This window comes from Ctenopharyngodon idella, chromosome 10, assembly GCF_019924925.1.
Source record: "Ctenopharyngodon idella isolate HZGC_01 chromosome 10, HZGC01, whole genome shotgun sequence".
In the NCBI taxonomy this organism is placed as follows: domain Eukaryota; kingdom Metazoa; phylum Chordata; class Actinopteri; order Cypriniformes; family Xenocyprididae; genus Ctenopharyngodon; species Ctenopharyngodon idella.
Window position 1 is genome coordinate 28,010,147 of NC_067229.1, and position 22,808 is coordinate 28,032,954.

Consider the following 22,808-nt stretch of genomic DNA (forward strand, 5'->3'; position numbering starts at 1 on the left):
CTTCCCAAATAGCAAATTGATTCTTGGCCAAATCAAGGCTGAATTATGGCCCATGATTGGCCTAAATGCTACTTGCTGAAAGTAAACCAGATCTAGAATCATTCAGCTTTTGAATGCATTCTGTCCTTAATTTATCCTGCATCAAGACTCTGTAACAGGGTTATTAAACTAACTAAAACCATCAAAAACATTTATTACTTGAAATAAAATAAACACTAATTCAAAATATTCATAAAAACTATAGTAGTACCTAACACTGCTCTGTAAAGAGTTCTTGCTGCTTAAAATGCATTGAGAACATTTCACAGTGTTGGCACATTGTGATATTCAGTACATTTAAGGTTGTTGCATCATTTTGCATATGTTGAAACACTCGAAACCATGAAAGCATATTTGAAATGTCACTCTGAAACTACAGATGATCCTAGAACACACCCCTCAATGACTGTCTGCTTTCTCTTTAGAGTCTTTGATTAAAAAGTAAACCTTTCCTCTTTCACCACATTAAACTACTAATGTGCTGACAGAATGAATGTATTTGATCTTTCCCCTGCCCAAAAATACCAGCTTAATCTAGCTTAAGTTGTTTAGTTTAAGATACAGAAGTTTATCTGGTTACCCAGTCTGGCCAAGTCCAGTGTTAAACCGGTTGAGCTGAAGCCTAAGCAGTGGAAGCAGACTGGCCAGCTTAGACCAGCAAACCACCTTATGCTGGACTTTCAGCAGGTTTCTTATTCTGTTTTGTACTATTACTGATATCACTGATACTGATATCATCACCATAACACCATGGTGCAGTTGTGTGTTGCAAAACAAAGTCAACATGCCCTTTGTTCCTACTGAGCTCCACCTGTATGACTCTCTATACATATTGTGACAGATCACCACGGAATGTGGTTTGGAATGAGGATAAACCTGACTCAAGTAGTCTCAGCATATGTGATGATGATAACAAGACTGCAAAAACACGTTGTTTCCGCCTGAAGTCTTGCTATATCTGTCATTTGTACCTAGAGCTGATGTATTATCTTACAATTAGCTTAATGGGAAACAATACCTTCTTCAAAGGCACAATGGGGACAAGAAGGATCTGTAATGGTATTGTGATCAATGCAGTTGCAATATGCAACCCCTCTACCCAGGTCCTACTCACCCTGCTCTGTGCGGGCCTCGAACCTGGATCTCCGGCATGGGAGTTGGACACTCTAACAAGGAGGCTAAAGGCTGCAACCTCTTTACTTGTACAGCAACTACTAGCTGGCCTGTTACAAATATACAGTATGTAAAAATACACAAATGCTTGTGGAATAAAAAGCTGAGTAATAATCACAGTCATCCTATTATTACATTCAGGCCATATATTTTGGTCATATAGTATTGAAACATCACATTTCCATTAAAGAATAGCCTAGGCTTTATGTCGAACATCACATGAACAAACGTAAAAAACAGGTCTACTCATATCAGCTTGTTGGAGAAAGTGTTAACAGCATAGGAACTGACGGGAATATCTATGGACTTTTCAGGTAATCAGCTAACCTATAGCTGCTGTTTTTTTTCTCCCCACCTGGCAGTTCAGGGCTTCCATATTAATAAAATGCATTGCATTTAAATAAATGTTTCTCTGAAAGTTTAAAGTTGGCATGAAACAGAAGTTGTGATAGTGTTTTCCCTATTGTGACGCATGTAAAACGGCTTCTCAAAAAAGAGCAAGTTGTAGTGCAGGACTTGATTTTGTCCATGGGGATTGATTGAATGGTTGGGTTGTTGTGACTTGCTATTGGTCGATCTCAAGTGAGTAACAGGTTATTGTCCTGCCCTTATGCCAGTGAACACGTCATCAGAGAATAGAAGTCGCTGCAAGAGGGAGGGGAAGTTATTTTGATTAAAGATTACGAGGTGCATGAATTATTATATAGAATTAAAAAATAGTGGTGTGCACAGATAAACAATTTATAATAAACACTGTGGTATTCCATAAAAATATGAATTGTCAATTTTGATTTTTATGGTGACTTTAAAGTGTTAGTTCACCCAAAAATGAAATTTCTGTCATTAATTACTCACCCTCATGTCGTTCCACACCCGTAAGACCTTCGTTCATCTTCAGAACACAATTTAAGATATTTTTTGATGAAATCCAAGAGGGTTTTTTATCCTCAATAGAAAGCAATGAAATTACCATCATTCAAGGTCCAGAAAAGTAAATTGTTAAGATGGTCAACGTGACTAGTACAGTGGTTCAACCTTAATGTTATGAAGCGTCGAGAATACTTTTTGTGTGCAAAAACAAAACAAAAGCAATGACTTTATTTAACAAATTCCTCTCTCCCCTGTCAGTCTCGTACACAGTTGATGCAGTGAATGCAGTTCAGCGCTTCCATGTTTACGTCCGAATGCCGGCTCAGTATTGGCCAGCTCCTGCGTCAGCATTACACCATGCATCATGCTGCTCACGTGAACAGCGTCTGCCAATACAGAGCCGGCGTTCTGACGTAAAACCTGGAAGTGCTGCAACGTAAATAGCGTAGGAGAATGGCAGGGGAGAGACAAATTCGCTGAATAAAGTCTTTATTTTGTTTTGTTTTTGCAATGGATAGTTTTGGATAGTTCACCCAAAAATTAAAATAATCCCATGATTTACTCACCCTCAAGCCATCCTAGGTGTATATGACTATCTTCTTTCAGACGAACACAATCGGAGAAATATTTAAAAATATCCTTAGTCCTCCGAGGTTTATAATGGTTGTGAATGGTAGGCCAAATTCTGAAGACAGAAAAAATGCATCCATACGACTCAGGAAGGTTAATAAAGGCCTTTTGAAGCGAAGGGATGCGTTTTTGTAAGAATAATATCCATATTTAAAACTTTATAAATTCAAATAACGAGCTTCCGGCGGACGACTGTATGCATACTGTGCACGTCAATTTGGGTGGAAGACCAACCTTTGACCTGACGCGATGACGCACGCGGAGGCGCAGAGGAGAAAGCAAAACAAAACACTGGTCACGAATTAGAAGTTTAAAATGAGAAATTTTAAAGAGAAATGTCGGAGGATTTCGATATAAGAGAAGAGGACCTTGAGCTTGTTGCCCAGCCGTATTTGTTTGAACCACGAAAGGCGTCTAAGCTTATACTCCTAACGTTACATCCTGCGTTATACATCACATCAGAGGATTACTCATTTGGCGCAAGTCGACTTGCGCATTCTGCGTGCGGTCTTTCACCGGAAGCTAGTTGTTTGAATATATAAAGTTTTAAATATGGATATTTTTCTTACAAAAACTCATCCCTTCACTTCGAAAGGCCTTTATTAACCCTCGGGAGTCGAATGGATTCATTTTCTTTATGGATGGATGCATTTTTTCTGTCTTCAGAATTTGGCCTACCATTCACAACCATTATAAACCTTTTTAGGACTAAGGATACTTTTAAATATATCTCGGATTGTGTTCGTCTGAAAGAAGATAGTCATATACACCTAAGATGGCTTGAAGGTGAGTAAATCATGGAATAATTTTCATTTTTGGGTGAACTATCCCTTTAAGGTTGAACCACTGTAGTCACGTTGACTAGGCTATTTTAATGATGCTTTTACTACTTTTACTTTTCTGGACCTTGAATGTGGTAATTTCGTTGCTTTCTATAGAGGATAAAAAAAACCTCTTGGATTTCATCAAAAATATCTTCATTTGTGTTCCGAAGATGAACGAAGGTCTTACGGGTTTGGAATGGCATGAGTGTGAGTATTAATGAAAGGAATTTCATTTTTGGGTGAACTAACATTTTAAGTGCACAGAGAGGTCTCAGTGAATCCTCTATGCATTACCTTAGATTTGCTTCTACCTAGTGGTGAGGTATGGCCATAACACACATTGCACTTCTTTGGTCTCTTAGCCTACGATAAATTGTTTATAATTCGTGCCACTAGCCTACACTTTATATAGGCTACAATACATCATTTTAACTGCCTCGAAAGCACATTTGCCCACCTGTTTATTTGTTCATCTGACATGGTATTATTAGAAGAGGTCACACTCGCAGTAAACCGGAGGCGTGCACGCCTGCGCGCTCACGACCTGTGCGTGTGAATTTCCTTCTTGTCACTCACATGTGTTACAGTGCGATAGAGAAACTGTTAAACAGTCGCAGCGTTAGAAGCGAAAGAGGAAGGAAAATGAAGATGTACTTTTCAACGGTGGTGATATTAGCAGGTATGTTTATAATGTTTACATTATAGTGTTCACTTAGGAGGATATATAGGATATATTTACTGTTAAAGCTACTTATTATAAATTATCGACAATATATAAGTACGATTATTACCCAATAATTATTTTATGAACCTTTACTTTGAAATGACATTTCTGTTGTAAGCAATTAGGTTATATTTACATGTGACATGTGTAATGGACATTGTAATATTAAATATTAGGCTAGCCTACCAATTCATTCAAAACATGTAGCCTAAAATTGCCCTTTGACGTCACTGTAGGTATGTGTAGATCATGAGTGTACTGGACGTGTTACTTTAGTTTTTATAAGGTGTGTAATGTAGTGATTTGAATTTAAACGTAATGTTCAACTACTGAAAGCGACTTCACGTAAGTTTTTTATTGTATTTCCTGTTTAGAAGGTGTAGTCTCAGTTTTGGTGATTATTGTTGACATTATTAATGTATTTTGCGTAAGTTAATGTAGAATTTTTGTGGCTTTTTCGTTGTTTTTGTTTGTTGTGACATGAAGGTTGGATGATATTTGTTGGCAGCACAACTGGCACATCGACAGCAACAACAACTACTGGCACATCGACAGCAACAGCAGCAACTACTGAAACATCTACAGCAGCAGCAACTACAGCATCGAGTTCATCGGCATTGCCTTCTACGTACACAGCATCAGCAAATGTCACTGAGGGACTAACAACGAATCAGTCTTTCCCAACGGTCGTCAGTACAAATCAAAAACCAACTGATTTACCTACGTCTTCCTCGAGCACTACGAACGACTCTACATCAGCTCAGACAACGTCAAATACAACCTCTAGCGATAATACTACCTCTACAGCAACTGAGCTCACCAGCGTAGTCAATAATGCGACTAACGCGTCGACCACAATCACATCGAGTTTGGTGACTGAAACTCACACAACATCCTCTTCAGCGAGTCTTACCTCAGAGAAAACAACGCTGGGGAGCACGGCAGTGGTTGTTGCTAGTGCCAAAACTACATCTACGGCAACTATTACAACTAAACCGGTGTCCTCTTCTACTAGTGTAGTAATGACAACCGAAAAAACGAAAACCATCTCAACACAAGACAAAGATAGTGTTGAACAAGAAAAGAAGAACCCAGAGGCCCTGAGCTCAGGTACGAGTTCATAATTTTTGCAACTTGTGTAAATATTTCATTTTATCACAAAGAATTTTAATACAGTGTTTCAGTTCCTGTTGACCAATTTATCTAGTTGTATGAACACAAAGTTTTGATTGTTTCCTGACCTTCTGCTCCAGATCTTAAGTAGGTCAAAGGTGTATTTTATTTCCTTATAAGACTTTATCTATAGTTTCCTTTATGGTTTTCATAAACCTGGTCAGTTCATGTAAATTAAAATTCAAACTAATTTATTGAGGTTAACAACTAAAGTGACCCTAAAAGATGAAATTTTAGTATGAAAATTTAAGAAAGTAAGATGACTTTCTCTAGCTAAACCATAAAACCATCATTATCATCTTTTATTCCTTAAGCCTGTAATAAAACTATATTGCCAAATACAAAAATTCTTAGATATTGATCAAGGTCAGAGGCAGGTCTCAAACATTTTAGTGTTTTTAGCAAGTGAATGTATTATTTTGTAGTCAACATATCCAAACCACTGATTCCCAAACACTTTAAGAGTGTTCTTCAAAGTTAATATTTAATACAGTAACTGAGTGATTGAACCATTAACAGTTACCTAGCCTTTTCTTGTAAATGACCCTTTTTATAGAATCTAAGTAGGTGTTATTTGTACTTTATACTCAAATAATGGCATTTGGACACTTCATTGCACTGAATAACAAAACAAGTGTCATCTGCAAACAAATGCTACTAGAGATTTTCTCAGAACTAACTTTTGACATTTAGCTGGTATTGAAATGATTTTTATTGGATGTATGAAGTCAAGTTCACACATACACTGTAGTAGAGGAACCACAGGTGTAGTTCATCACATTAACTGGACAATCCAATAGCGTGTGATAACCACAAAATGGAACAATACTTCTTGTCTTCATTTTGAACACTATAACATTTGTGTCATTTCAAACCTGACACTTCTTTTTTTGAAACATTTTGCTTGAAAAGAGTGTATGTGTGTGTGTGTGTGTGTGTGTGTGTGTGTGTGTGGTGAAAATCACATTTTAAGTGTGTCTGAAGTATCTAAATTCATTCTAGGGACACTGTATGTGAAAAGAAAGAGTGTAAGAAAATTACACTCAGCCTCAGTTAGATTTGTCTTTTTAGTATACTTATTTTTGTACATGATTTTAATGTTTTGCTTGATATGAATTGTAAATAATACCAACAATATAGTAATTATTCTTAATATGCCTAAAATAGCTTTCACTATATGTCATATATGATTGAGCAAACTAAATCTTGTCCTTATTCCTTTTTAGTAAGTGTTGCTGCCATCGTAATTGGCTTCCTTGTCATTGTATTAATCTTACTTGGTGGGGCGTACTACTTCAAAATGCGGTGAGTCAAGCAGCAAATGCAGTTATTTGTAGTTATCTTCTTTTATTTTTTCTACCAAGGCATTTTAGGGTGAATCTCACAGAGCTGATCATTTTTATATATTAAAAAGAAATATATTGTGCAAAGATAAAATAATGTATTTTTTTAGGATAATTAAGTTTTGTGTTATAAATGTTATAAAATATATATATTTTTAATGATTACATTTCATTATGAAGAAAAAAATGTGAAAAATAAAAATATATTATTTTCTTGCATTATACTTAAATTGTGAAGTATTTATACATACATCATGGTAGTATTTATTGTAGTGAGTTTATTATTTGCTGATTGTAATAAATTATGAATGAGAAGGACAATACTTTGCATTACAGTAGTTGGGGGGGGAATGTGCTTGAATCGCATGAAAATAATGTCACAAAAATGTCTAAAAATGTATGATGTTAATGCAAAATATAATTTAATATTTTTGTCTGTAAATTTTGGGGTGAATATTATGAGTTTAACCCTTTATTATAAGCTATAAATGGGAAAGTAAATTCACATTTTATTTTTGCAGTTATTGCAGTTAAGTCAGTGGCCTTATGGTTTGTTTGTGTGTTACAGACGTTCTTCTTACGGACGCCTTTTGGATGATACTGATCACAGCACTGTGGGGAATTTTCTCAACCCAATGTTTGATGGTTAAAAAGGGAAGTGTTCATGAAGAAACATTAATTTCTGAGGAACAACCTACACACATTTCTTTAGCAATGAATACGATGGCATCAGATTATGTATTTTGGCCTCAAAATTGCCACGTCAATCTTCATCTAAATCGCCTAAACATAGATCATACACTGAAGAGAATCATCAAGAAGTTTTTCAAATGTACACTCTTAAGAATAAAGGTTCCAAAAGGGGGTTCTCACTCTTCCATAGAAGAGCCAGTTTTGGTTCCTCAAAGAATCCTTCAAGAACCATTTTTAGAACCTTTTTTTCCACTACAAAGAACCTTTTGTGAAATGGTAAGATTCCATAGATATTAAAGGTTCTACATGGAACCATCAATGCCAATAGAGAACCTTTACTTTTAAGAGTGGCGAGACTTTCTGAAAGTTTTACTATGAAGGCTGGAAGTGATGTCCTAGAAATGTAATTTTTGTTTGTTTGTGAAATGTATTTTCTTATTGTATTGGGTATATTTTCTGACTAACTAGTTTGCTCTGATTAAATGCACACACTGTTCGTCTCATGATCGTATTTTTTTCAGTGTAAATAAACCACGTTAATAACATTAGCTGTAATCAAAGCCTCACATCTCAAACAGGCCACTTGTGTTCATTATTGGTTTCTCAGAGTGACCTTATCATTTAGTATAATTACAGCTCTGCCCTCAGCTGTGGCCTCCACTATTCATCTGAAGACAGTCTCTCTTTTAACACGAAGACCGCATAACATTGCTGTAGCTTTAACAATAACAGATTTTTCCTCTTGTCATGGCAATGGCAGGGATCCACAATCAGTGTGCAATTAAGCATTTAAACAGTCAAGACTGTTATTAGAGACTTAAAAATAAGCCATCAAGCAGATGGAGGCACATTAACAAAACATCTGGTGTTCTGGTCTGTTTGAGATTGGGTTTCAATAAGTAGTGCTGCAGTTGTTTTATTTGCATCCATGAATTTATTTTTGAATGTTTAAAACCACTCTTGTTGTTTTCAGCCCTAGTTTTTTCTTACCTGTTCAACAGCAACCACTGTTTCCTGTTTTTGCAAAAGCTCTAGTTTCAAGAATTGCACAAACCACAGCAGGATTGTCTAATTCGTCTCGAGCAGCAGCGATTGATTGTAAAACTGTCAGTGTGTATAAAAACATGATCATATTTAACTTCATTAATATATATATAATTTTATATAAAATATTTTTTTTGCTTATGTCATGAATACTTTATCAGACAGAATTCTTGTTTAAAATCTAAAGTTCCTGTGTTATATACTTTTTCCTGTGTGATTAATATTTTGTCACTATCCATGAATATGGTGTACTTTGTTTGTTTGTTATGAGACATACATATAGATATGTTTTATAAACTAATAGTTTACAAAAAATTTACTTGGCATCAAGGTTTTAGACATGTTTTAGACAAACTATATTCAGACAATGTCCTAAATTTTAGTCATAAAAATGGCGAACTCAGATAAAGGAATTGAAAACAAAACAGCTCATATAAAATGTATTTGTCCTCCTGAGGTTTCTGAAGATGATGCACCGACCATGTGTTGCAAAAAAGGATGAACTACTACCTATTTTGTTCTGAGAAAATCAAGAGTTTCAAATCGAGCATTTCAAAGAGCATGCAGTTCATACACTCTCAAATTTGGCTGTGACCTCGATTATCAGAAACCTGACCTCATTTTACTGGAGGACAAACAATCATTGTGCTCTGAACACACATTCACATATTAAACCTATAACATTCAATAACTGATTCTAAATCTGAAGAAAATAAAACTTACTTAAATTCTGGCAAACGTAAGCACTGTTTGTTCTCGATTGCACCTTGCATGGAATGCATTGTAAAAGTGATTCCAGCAAATAAATAGAGAGGAAACTGAAAACTTTTCCTCTTTCAGATCAATGATCTAGCTTTTTTAACATTATAAGCCAAATCTCATTTGAACCTAATTTCCCCTTCATTTCAGCAATCTGTTGAGAAGAGCAGACAGGTTGCTTTCGTGCTGTTCTCATTCAGCTGCACAGTGTTTGTGTGATGCTCACAAAGTGTTGTCATGAGTGTTTTTCAGTGTGCTCTTGTAATAGGCTGTTAATGAGCGGGCCTGTCATTAACACACAGCTGAGAGCTAATTCCTGTGATGATTGAATATCAAACTGTGCTCACAAAGCCCCATCATTCTCTCTACTTCAACACCTCTTAACATTGAGTTTATTTTAGCCTTCACAATGCCTCATAATACTATTGTTAGTTTAAAATAATTTTTGAATATTTACATTTTTAACTATTTAAACTTGATCTTACTTTTTCATAATTTACATAATTATTACATTTACGCAATCACAGGTATCTTATATCAAAATGTAACAGTGTTCGATCTCTATTAAGTAACACCCATTTAATTTAAATATTTACAGATTTATTTATAATATTTCAGCTGGGGAAGTTATTTTTTGCTTTGACATAAAAATGAGTATGTCAACTGGTTTTACTGCTGTAATGTCGTGGGTCAAGAGGACCAAATTAACCCTGACCAAACAACATATTCAACCAAACCTCTATTTAGTTGACAATTTTTATTTATTTGCTGAATATAGTACCGAAGGAACAATAATTTCAGTGTAACTGTTACACCAGTACTGGCCCCAGCACTGAGCCCTGAGGAACACCACAAGCGATTAATGAAGCTCATTTCTTTGCAGATAACATTTGTATAATATTTTAGCTGGGGACGTTTTTTATTTATTTATTATTTTTTTATTTGACAAAAATGAGTAGTCTTCACGTCAGCTGGTTTTGCTGTTTTAATGTAATGTGGGTCAAGAAGACGAAATTAACCAAGACCAAACAATATATCCAACCAACCCAATCTCCTCTATTTAGTTGGCACTTTTTATTTATTTATTGAATATAGTACCGAAGGAACAATAATTTCACTACAGTGTAATTGTTACACCAGTACTGGCCCCAGCACTGAGCCCTGAGGAACACCACAAGTGATTAATGAATCTCTTTTTTTTTCTTTCTTTTTTTTTTCATAAAAATAAGTAGTCCTCACGTCAACTGGTTTTACTGTTTTAATGTAATGTGGGTCAAGAGGACGAAATTAACCCTGATCAAACCATATACCGTATAAAGCAAAACCCAATATCCTCTATGTAGTTGGCACATTTATTTATTTATTTAGTACAGAAGGAACAATTATTTCACTACAGCTTACACCTTTTATACTGTAAAACAATTAGACAAGTATAGACAAAATAACTGGATGAAGCGCACTCTTGCTCATGTGATATAGCTTAATTAAACCTTTTTAGATACACACATACAGTAAGCTGGAAACAGATCACATTATTGCACACTAAAGGTATTTATTTAATAAATGAAAGGACGTTATTTGTCAAGCATCAGCCTGAAATATACATAATGAAAAGCTTTCATTAGAAGCATCTGCCGTTGAAGCTGTTGAAGTAATGATTCAGGCAGTTTCAGGGATTTCTCTGAGGCAGACTGATAACAACAGGGGCAGTGAGGCAGAGTAGTACGGGTAGTATGGATATTGGTTTTGGTAGTTAAAATAAGGGTTTGTAAGGACGTTATCAGCTCTAGGAACAGGGAAGAAGATATGCCTGGTGATGGGGTCTGTCTGAGCAAGTGGAGAACCAATGAGCTAGATCAGTAAACACAGCATTCACAGAAAGATGTAGACAGACTTGTAAATACATTGTTTTGGGATGTTATGCAGGAATTTTCTCACCTCACCAATTAGTGGCCTATTATTTCCCCATGTGTCTTGCTCCACCTGTATAAAGACAGAGGCGTTGTTCAGAATGATTCTATTTTAATTGAATCTATAATATAAATATCTGAATGTTTAATCTATTTAACCTATTGATTTTTTAGTGGAACTTACTGGAGCGCTGAGACAAAGACCCAGGATGGACAACACTACAATGACTGTCTTCATCTTTAAGTTTTACCCTAAAATGCACCAAAACACTTTTAAAGCTTCAAATCACTTTATTTTTTACATAAAGCACATTAAAAAATACATCAATTAAAAACAACAACAACAACAACAATAGATATTATAATAATATCTTTGCAAAGTGCTTCACAAAGCATAAAGAAATGTATTAAAAAAAAACATAATAAAAAAATGAAACAAAATCAGCAGGGCAATGGTTTGGCAGATTTAGTCATGTGCCTACCACAAAGACTATTACTCAGAGCTGCAGTTTGTCAAAAAAAGACCCTAAGATTGTTAACCATATGACCTAAAGATATCTAAAAGTATAACTGAATATATGTTGATCACTTTAAGGATAAATAATATCTGTTTTATCTGTATTTAGCTGGAGAAAGTGATGTCTGTGAAAACAGTATCGTTCAGCTATTGCAAATGTGCCGTCCCAGCTAGTTTGACACATTGCCTCTGTCTGTCAATTACAAATGTGTAATCAGTTGTGCCAAAAACTGCACTCAGATCAAATGGGCAGACACTAAGATTATACATATTATACATAAAATATCTTTAAAAACCACAACAACCATAATCCCTAGCCCTACTAAGATAATACTGACGTGTTTACATTTCAGAGTTGGCTAGCACCAGTGTTATTTTAGTAGCATTGAGACTTTATTATAGTTTTTATTAATATTTTAAATTAGTTATATATACAGTTTTAGTAATTTTGCTGTTTTTTATTATTTTTATTTGCTTTTTTTTTAAATATGTCTAGTTTTTATAAATTTTTATTTTAGTTTTTGTTATTTTAGTACATCAAGTTAAACTAGATGGAAATGAGCTATAAGTGTGTATATGCCATTTGCTGCTCAAATTGAGGCCATCTAAACATTATATCATGCATGCCTGATAAGCCAGTCATTGAGTGTTAAAAGTGTATAGATAATATGCAGTTCTTATCTGAATGTCAGTCATGATAATTCATAATTCTTTGCAGATGTCACATACAGTATGCATCAAAGTTACAAAGTCCTGAATACCTGACTGTTGAAGAGATATCATTGCAAAAGGATTGTAAACTTACCATCAAGTGAGAAACAATCAGTTCTGCTTTAATGTTGAAATAGGTACATTTAAATGAGTAGTACATCAAAAATCTGTCCAATCAGATTTTACCACACACGTGACCACAGTGAAGTCAAGGCAGAAATAATTAAATTACAGTATTCTACAGTGAAAACACATAATTCAGACATTGTTCAGATAATATCATATTGTCCAGAATCAGATAAGTAAAAATTGTTACAAAAATGATTTCCTGAAGTTTATAGTAAAAGCAATTTTAAATCTTCTTCTTGCATCTCAGAGTAAGACCACATCTTGTCAAGTCTAGACATCATTACGGTCTTGTTTATGTCTCCATAAACTGCAGGTGTAGTTGTCAGGACTTTCCTCAGTAATTATGGAAAACCACTGGGTCCAATGTAATAGGTTTAAATCACTTGATGAAAATACACACTTGTCTTTCACATTATACTTATAATAACATTCAGTATTTTTTTTATTTTGTTGTCAATTATGAGGTCTATGATGATTTTTCTGAGTGGCTAGCACAAGTAGCACAACATTTACTTGCAGGGATAAAGATTACTTGGTTAATTATTCAAATAATTAGCAGATGCTTTATATCCAAAGTAGCTAACTAGTAGGCCTACACCAAACCACAAAGTGTTTCATGTTTTTCCTCTTCTTTAAAATGTCACGAATGTAGAAACAATTATACATTATTAGCCTTTCAAATATATCCTGTTCACACAACAATTCTGAAATCATTAGCTCAGAAATCATTTCTTTTCAATGATCCAGAAAACATTTTTTTTTTTTCAGTTGCAATGTACACTGCAGTGTACATTTGAGAATTCCACTGACGTATCACTTCTGAAGGATTATGTGTGAATTATTACACTGTAAAAATGCTGTCACGTGATATCAAATGTATTTCATATGGTATCATCTCATCTATATTAGACTGTCATTTTTTCATTTTAGGTAGAAATAGTACTTTTTATGAATATAGCAAGCCCATTTTACAGTGCAGAAAATAAATTTCAATGACAGATTTGAACCAGTAGAGGTCAGCATCTCTCTCTCTGAGATTTTTCACCTCTGACTCCATCGATCACATACAATGTTCATATATATTCAGCTGTTAACTCATAGTTGCATATATACAAAACAATAGATTACAGACACCAAATTATTTGATACTAGTCAGTACAAAGTATTCATAATCGACAATTTATATTCAATATCAAGTCTTAAAGAAGGAAAGAAAATATTCCTGTCCATGGCATGGTGCTGTTTCCAATATGAGCCAATGGAGGACCTGTGAAGCCACTATAGGCTGACAAGGCTTTTCTTGTATGCAGAAATGATCAACTATACACACTTCACCAAAGACTGACTCTTTATCACTCATCTGTTTGAAGAAAGAGATCTTTGGTCAGAAGTATTGTATTTTAATCAGTGAACCTAATGGTTTTAGTGGAAAAAAACAGTGACAACACTGCAAACGAATGTCTAATTCAGTTTTACCCTAAAAATCACAAAATGACACACTTGTTTTCATCACATATACAGTATCGAATTATCACAAGTAATTGCAGAAATGCTACAAATTTCATGTTTTCATTCTGAAAAACATACAATTAATTATCTGATCAGACGGTGTGACCACAGTTTGTGAAATAATCATACAACTATTAAAATTGCAACATCAGCTTATTAGGACTTCCCAATAAAAAACTTAATAAAAAGTGTGGAATAAACCTCAGGCTTCTGGTAAACCCAGATATAGCTGTTACACCCAACAAAATATAACCAAAATATGACAAGACACGTTTGCAAATGTCTTTAAAGTTTCTATAATGTGGTACATTAATTATCATTGTGGATCACGTTGAGTAACTAACATGTCCTTACATTAATATTATGAGTTCTTTTAGATCTTATTATGAGGAATGGCTAAGGAATATTGAAACCACATCTGATCTGATTTAGGCAACTAATGTCTCATTTGTGGCTGCAGGTGTGTTTCAGAAGTTTTCTTATAAACTGAGAGAAAACCACTTTTGTAATAGGACTAAAACTGATAATTGCATTCCTAAGGTGTTATTTGGTCTTTAATTAACATAATAAAAGCATAATTCATCATTTTTTATTATGTTTTGTTCATTAAAGACATGATGGCAAAGACCTTGTCTGATTGGTTGGACAAATATGCACTCAAAAAGATGGTTACTTGTCATTTACATGCTTCCAAAGAAACTAGTACACTAAGGTTTATCGTCTTTCACAGACTTCCATAACTCGGTTTTTCAATTTAGTTATAAAGGTGAGTTATTTTATTATAATTTCACTAATGTATGTGCTATTTTTGCACGTACTGTATGTTGACAATGAGTTCAAAAACCTGGAATATGGATGAGAAATATAATGAAAAAACTTTTGATTCTTTTCTGTTTTTAGAGATTCTAGTGCTGGCGCTTGTATTCTGTGGACTTTGTTCTACTGTATGTTGACAACAAATAATTGTTTTGAGTATATGAATATAGTGAGCTATGTTTTTTCTTCTGTGTGGTTATTGATCATATTTGTTTGTAAAGCATGGACAGGATATGCAACCAGGAGATGTCCCTAAAAATGTTGGCGTGAGTATATTTTAATTCCTTAATTCCAGATATATTTTATTTAGCTATGTTTATAACCAGTGAGTTACATACTTTTTTTCAAGTAGCCTAACTGGTAAAGTAAGGCATTACTTTTGAATTTACAAGAAAATATCTGAGTTACTTTTACAAATAAGTAATACAAGTTACTTTTTCCCATGTATTAACTGACATTTCTCCTGTCCCTGTGTTGAGAGAAATCGGGAGTAAGTGCAGAGGTGTTGTGTGCGCTGCGTAATGATGCTATTGTAGACCTAGACTAAATGTGAACATGCATTTCACTTGCACAAAACAGATTCAGTTTTCCTCGAAATGATTAAAAACAGTGAAATGCAAATCAGAATATTACGCAAACCTGCAATAATTAAATAGCGTATGTTAAATAACACTAGGCTATGTATTTTAAACAGTGTTTTTGCTGCTGGCTTTTGATGATCCAATTCAACCACACTAATAAGCAAAATGACTTTAGATAACCACCACATTGTGTTTCTTTTTTTTCTTTTTTCTTTTGCTAAAGTAAGAGTGTTAAACTTTCTTCTCCTGTATCCTATTCTTCTGTGATCCAGAATGACAATACATCTGAAAGGTTCATTTGAGCTGCGCCCTCTGCTTTACAGCCGTGAATGTGTATTTCCTTCAGTCTGAGGATTATTAATTTCACTTTTAGTGTAAACGGGCCTTTACATTTGCCAAAAATATATCTTTTTTGTTTATAAAAAAACAAAAACAAATAAAAAAGCCCAGCCCAGATGAGAAAAGTAATGCAAAAGTAACATAACACATTACTTTCCATAAAAAGTAACTAAGTAACACAATTAGTTACTTTTTTAGGGAGTAATGCAATATTGTAATGCATTACTTTTAAAAGTAACTTTCCCCAACACTGTTTATAACATTCTACTCAACTAACATTGCCTTTAGGTCTGAATATTACACTAGTATTATTACTAAATGTCAGTGATGTAATCAGTAAATGTGTAGCATGCATATCAATAGTTGCAACCCAAATGATGCTTTATACTATGCACTTACACTATTTACTCAGCCATGTAATGTATGAGTTTTATAAGGTTATTTTCTCATTCAACATCTGAGTCTGATCGCTCCTTCCCCTCTGCTACGTAATTAAAGCTGTGACAGTTGAGTGCATGAAGTGTCCAACATTCCACATAAAAAGAAGCTCAAACTGTTATTCTCTTTCTTTTCCATGACAGGTCTCAGATTTATCTGACGTCCTTTGGCTCAGAGATCCATCAACACCCTGACCAGTACATATTTTTATCCTTCTCCGCGACTGGAGTACTTGAGCCCCTTCAGCCAGAGTCCTCTGCACAGCTTCCCTTATGGCTCTAACTTCTTCCCATATTATAACCCGTCTCTCTATAATCCTCTGGGTTCTCAGGTGTACACACATTATCCTTACCTTAGTGGAGGTCAAATTAACCCGTTGATCATCAGCGTGAGAACTGTGTAGAGTCCTCAACTTCAGAAAGGCAGTGTGTAAGCATAGCTTATAGATTTGTTTTTATCATCTTATTGATAATTATTAATATAATCTAATCTTAATAAACTCTTAATTAATATAGTCACACTAATATAGTGGGAGCCTCAATTTGAGTCTTCATTTATATAATGAGTTATAGTTTTTTTTTTTGAGAGAGAGAGTTTAGGACTACACTATAAAAAATATTTTCATGATTAGTTATCAACATTTTTTTTTTTTGTCAAATCAACAGATAATTAATTTGGTTCAGATAACATAATATTTTGAGTTTCTGTTGATTAAACCAATTGTCTTCATTGTATTAACTCAAATTTTTAATTTCAATGAACTCAAAATTTTAAGGCAACTATCTTACTTTTTTAAATTAAACCAACAATTCTTTACAGTGTACTTTGTCAAACATCTGGCTTTCATGTTAAAATGTACACTTTTAATACTTTTACTATTTTTATCTACAATTTTACTTTTATGTTGTATTTGTTATGTGTGTAGCCCTTCTAATCCCTCCTGCCACCCCAGGTGAAAAAAGTACACTTCCATAAAGGCCCAGTTTCACAGAAAGGGCTTAGACTAAGGCCCCGTCCACACGGAGACGTGTTTAGGTGTATACGCAAAAATTTTGTATCGGATAGGCGTTTTGCCAGACGAATCCGGAGTTTTTAGAAGGTGAATCCGATATTTTTTTAAACCGGATCCCAGAGTGGATAAATCTGAAAACGACGCCCTTGCGTTTTCGTGTGTACAGCCTATCCGTATATTTTGTGAAACGATGATGTCATCACCCCACGTGTCGACGCTAGTCAGACACTGCTAACAGCACAAAACAGCAACAACAACAACAATAGCAGACTCCAGACGCTTGTGTTTGTGCTGCAGAAGCTACTGAGCCAAAATAAATTATAAACATACCCTAGGAAAAACATAACTGGTGTGTATCTTGAGAAAAACAATGGCTCTGACATATTTCAAGATATGTCAGTGCAAGTTACTTTCAGTTAAAACAGCTCAAACATGCATTTTAGTCTAGTACTAGCTTAAGCCTTGTCTGTGAAACTTAATATTCTAAAAATTCTTCTTTAGTACTTCTTAAGATAATCTTAAGAACATCTAAGTGCACTCAACTGTGCTATTTTGAGACACCATGAATATGAACTAAAATGTGCTTTTAACACTATCTCTGTATTAATAAATGTATTTAGTTACCACTTGTAGTACATTTGAACCTGTGTATGAAAAGAAAGTGTATGAAAGATGGGTTCAAGTGTACTACAAGTGGTAACTAATACATTTTTAATACAGAGATAGTGCCAGGACATCAGCTAAAGTTCTGAGAACGCTCCCTGTTAGCTGGGTATAAGGACCTAGGTGTTTCCTGCAGGTAGAGGTTACATAATCGATTATTTCTTGTTTGTAGTTTTTAATTTTGTCTAGATACTTGAATATAGATATATACATATCATCTCCTCCTGTAATGAAATCAGAAATCCCATGTAAAACCAGCTTGCATGAATAGAACATAGTTGTGTAACATGCTTCAAAATTCACTCATTGCCTCTTAAAGATCATGTACAAATACATGGTGTATTGCAGTGTTTCTTTTTGAATGTGGTCTGTGGTGATCTGACCACCAGCATTTCAGCTACTTTTTATGATACTCTGTAATGATATGCTTGTTTAAAGGCATTTAGAAATCTAGATATGAACTGCTACAGGGCACATACTACAATGTGGCATTCACAGCTATCCCTCGAAGTTTAATATAAAAAATATTCACAAAATCTAATAATTAAAAGCCCATTTATGATGCAGATGTGCGTATGTGTCTATGATGCATTTGTTCCCGATCTGCGCAACATTTACCACACCATATTTACCTCATGACTTTCACAACAGTGTAAATGCTATGAAGAAATTAAGTTAATTATTTTCAGTATCTGATCCAGTTAACCACTCACATGTCTTGTTTGAGAAAAAATTTCTTTGTGATAACTAAAGATTTTACATTAGGTAAGGTAGCAAAATATTAAACGAAGTGTCATCTGAGCTAAAAATTCTGCTAGAGGTTCACTTTCCTCAGACAATCAGTCACGTTTAACCAGCTGGTCTCTGTGTGATTTTTACTGGATGTATGAAATCTTCAAGTTCTCTTAGATCTTTTAGCAGAGCAACAGGTGTAGTTCATCACATTAACTGTTCTGTTTATGATTGACATTCAGAAAATGTCACAATACCTTTTGTCTTCATTTCCAACAGTATTTCTATTGTTTTATCACTTAAAACCTATCAATCTAGTTATGGTGAAATACTTCACTTGAAAACAATACTTGTGCTGTCTGTCTTTAAAATAAATGGCATTTGGTTGTTTTATAACACAATGACATTCAAAATGTTTTAGGTGTGTCTTAAATGTCCAAATACTTTTTGGGGCCACTGTATAAAAATAATGTCATGAGATGGTATCATATGCATTTAGATCTTCAATTCAAAGTTAGAAGTTTAGAAGTATCCTAAATTTGCACCAATAATAAAATGTACCTTGGTTTTCAGTAACTATTTGTTATGGAAATTAATGACCTCTTTAAAGGAACAGCTAAAAATTTAAATTCGGTCATGATTTACTCAGTCTCATGTTGTTCCAAACCTGTATGACTTTATTTCTTCTCTGGAAAACAAAAGGAAAAAGTCATACAAGAGGTTTTTGGAAAGACTGAAATTGTTCACTGATGAACTTCCCCTCCACCAAGCTGTTTTCCACTGGATCACTGAGTCAGTGAACTGAACTTAAGGACCAGATCAGTCCGGTTGTGCACAAACCATTTAGACTGGGTTTTGTGAAGTGGATGGAATAATTTGTTGGAATTTAAAAATAAAATGAAGGAATGTCCACAAAATTGGACATCACGTCTACTTTTAAGAATTTATGTGTCCAAGGAGGCAATACAGCAAATGTTAATATTTCTCTCTGTTCCTCACACTCTGTAAATGGCTTCAGAAGACTTGGAATATGGAGTAAATAAGTTTTTTATTATTATTTTTGGGTGAATTATTTCTTTAAGACAATGCTGAGACTGCCAGAGCAACTTAAAGAAACTTTATCAAACCTCACATAGTGGTTAATAATAATAATAATGATATGTTTAATTTATATAGCACCTTTCCCAAGCTCAAGGACGCAGTAACATAATAGACAGTTGATTCACATGAACAAAGACAGTCGTATCACAATCAATTAATCAGTTAAGTGGACAGCAGACATTTGCCCAGCCCTGGGATATAAATGATAGAACTGACATTCAAAAAGTTTTAGGTGTGTCTTAAGTGTTCAGATACTTTTTGGGTCCACTGTATAAAAATAATATCATGAGATGCTATCATATGCATTTAGATCCTCACTTCAAAGTTAGAAGTTAGAAGTATCCTAAATTTGCACCAATGATAAAATGTACCTGGGTTTTCAGTAACCATTTGTTAAGATGTTTAGTTTTTGAAAACAGGAAATTAATGACCTCTTTGGCACAACTCTGTCAAACAAGACTGATTGTGTAAATGAGTTTCCCCATAAACACCATGTTGTTTATGTGTGTTTTGCCTCAGTGCCAAACACAGGTTGCATTAACAGATTCCATTGTTATTGCATAAATCATAATATAAGATCTTTTGTTGAGTTTTGTTTAGAACATTATTCTGGGCTGAAATTTTTTGAGCGGTTCTGAGAAATTCTGTCCTCTTGGAGTAATTCTTCTTGATTTGATCCTTGACTTCTTGTGACTCAGTCTTGATGGTGTGGGATAATCAGAGGGTTGCTGCAGCTGCGTTCTGTCCAGAATTGGTGAACATTAACATTAATTAAGCTAACTTGAAATTCAATATTAGTCCTAGAGTTTCTAATTTTAATACAATTCTTTAAAGGTGCAGTCAGTAGATAAAAGGTGTTTTGATTACATATGGTGTGGGTCACCCGACTCGCTCCACTTAGTAGCCATGCTGAAATGATGTGACCCGCTGTGTTTCACTGGCCGTATTTACATTACTTGTTTCAAGTGACTCAATTGTGACACAGATCGGATGACCCACAGACGTGTAAGCAGGAAAAGAGCACATGGATTTCGATATTCTCATATCAGTTTCAGGCCTTATTCATATGTGGAAATAAATCTGACATGAATCGGATATGTGCATTTGCGTCTGCCATGTAAGCAGACAGATCTGATATTCCCCTTTCATTGCGAGTCATACGTCATTGAAAAAGCAACTGTGGTGAATGATGTCAACTCAGGTGGACACCACACCTTCCTGTCTTGTGGTTCCAACACCTGAGTCGGCTCACAACATGGCCACCACAGTAGAGCCCCAGCCAACATGGCCACCACATAAAAGCCTCCACGAAGCCTCCATTGCACATGAAGTAGGGATGGGTAGGGAATGGGATCTGTATTTATTTATACTCTCATGGTCCAAACAGTGGCAAAAATAGCGCAAACAGCAAAAGTAACAATCACCAACCATGTCTTCAGTTGTGTTTCAAAATTACAACAGAGTACAACTGCAAATAAATCCTGATGAAGTAACAAACATGTTAACATGTAACCTGATAAAGTAAAGAAGTTGAGTGTGAAACAGTCAATAACACACTCTTAGAATGTAAATATAATACGTATGTGGAACATGCTACCACCAATTAGGTAGTTAAATTTTCAACACTCTTGTCCCATGGAACAAATTGTAAAAATAGTGCAAACACTGTATCAAAAAGTAACGATCCTAACTGTCTTCAGATAGTTTACAAAATAGTGCAAAACACAAGATGATAAATTAAAAAACAAATCAATAAATTAAATTAAAATAAAAGTTTAATTAAACTGTAAACACTGATATACTCTTAATTTGTAAGCAAAATGTAGAAATGAGGCTGATATGAACATGTCTGGTAGTGAAAGTTATATAACACACATACTAGTGTGATTCAGTAGCTTTCAAAAAGAGAACAGGGCTCACACTTTAAGACTTTTGGTCAAGAAGACCAACATATTCTCTGTAGCTGGTTTCAGAAGAGACCTTTGGCATGTCACTACATTCCCAGCAGCGCTGAACACCCTCTCTGTGGGTGTACTTTTTCACCAAACGACTGATGTTAGGGAAATTCACCTTGTATACCTTCCACCACGTAAGGGGATTGCTTTCACCATCTGCAAGTGGCCCATGCAGGTAGTTGTTTAATTCAGCCTCAATTTTCTCTGTTTCAGAAAGGCTGGTCATCTCAGCAGCTGGTTTCTTGAAAAAACTTCCAAGACTCTTTTTCTGCCTTTTAGATTCACTCTGAGCTTCTTTTGTTGATTCAGCTGGTGTAGCAGTGCCAGCATCACTTGGCAAGACAGAAAGGGATTCCACCTCTCTGACTACTCTGGCTTTGATGACCAAGATCTCTTCTTGACTCATATACTGAGTGCGGAAGCGTGGATCAAGAATTGTTGCCATGTTGATCAGTTCCTGAACCTCTAGGTCACCATATTTGGTGTTCATGTAGTCCACTGAACTTTTAATTGTCTTGGTGAGATCTGTGTCTTCATCTTTCCCCTGCAGCAGCTCACTGTTGAACAAGTGAAGAGTAGGCTTCAAGCATGACACTGTGATAGTGTTTATAGAATAGTTTTTAGAAGAGAGGGCATCTGTAAAAATCAAGAAAAGGCCCAAGTGCCTTACTGACAGAGTCTAGGAAATCAATATCCTGCCAAGTAGGCACCAGATGTCTGGTTGACCAGTCAGCAGACAGGACTTACGTAATGGCCTTCTCTTGCTCAAGTATCCGCTGAATCATCTTCTGCTTTGATCCCCATCGTGTTGCTGATTCAGTCACAAGTTTGTGTGGTGGAAGGCCAAGTTCTACTTGAGCATCTTTGAGTGTTCGCTGCTTTTTCCAGCTGTGCGAAAAAACACTGACAATCTTCTTACAGACTCCCACAGCTCTGTCAATCCTGGTATCCTTCATGCTTCTCTCTGCAAAACAACAACAAAACTATTTGTTTATTTTTATGTATTTATTTATTCTTATTCTTTTGCACAAGAATAAAATAAATACAATAAAAAACAAACGAAAACAAAAAAAAGTAAAAAGAAAAAAGTTAAAGTTCAGTTAAAATTAAAATAGATGAAACA

At 34.8% G+C, this 22,808-nt stretch overlaps 1 long non-coding RNA gene across 1 annotated transcript; it reads left to right on the forward strand.

Annotated features, from left to right (window-relative positions):
- The first annotated feature begins 4,072 nt into the window (after positions 1 to 4,072).
- On the forward strand, positions 4,073 to 7,972 carry LOC127521728 (uncharacterized). The gene is made up of 4 exons (XR_007932456.1): positions 4,073 to 4,215; positions 4,747 to 5,370; positions 6,660 to 6,738; positions 7,345 to 7,972. It is a non-coding gene; the product is annotated as an uncharacterized LOC127521728 (long non-coding RNA).
- Positions 7,973 to 22,808: the final 14,836 nt, after the last annotated feature.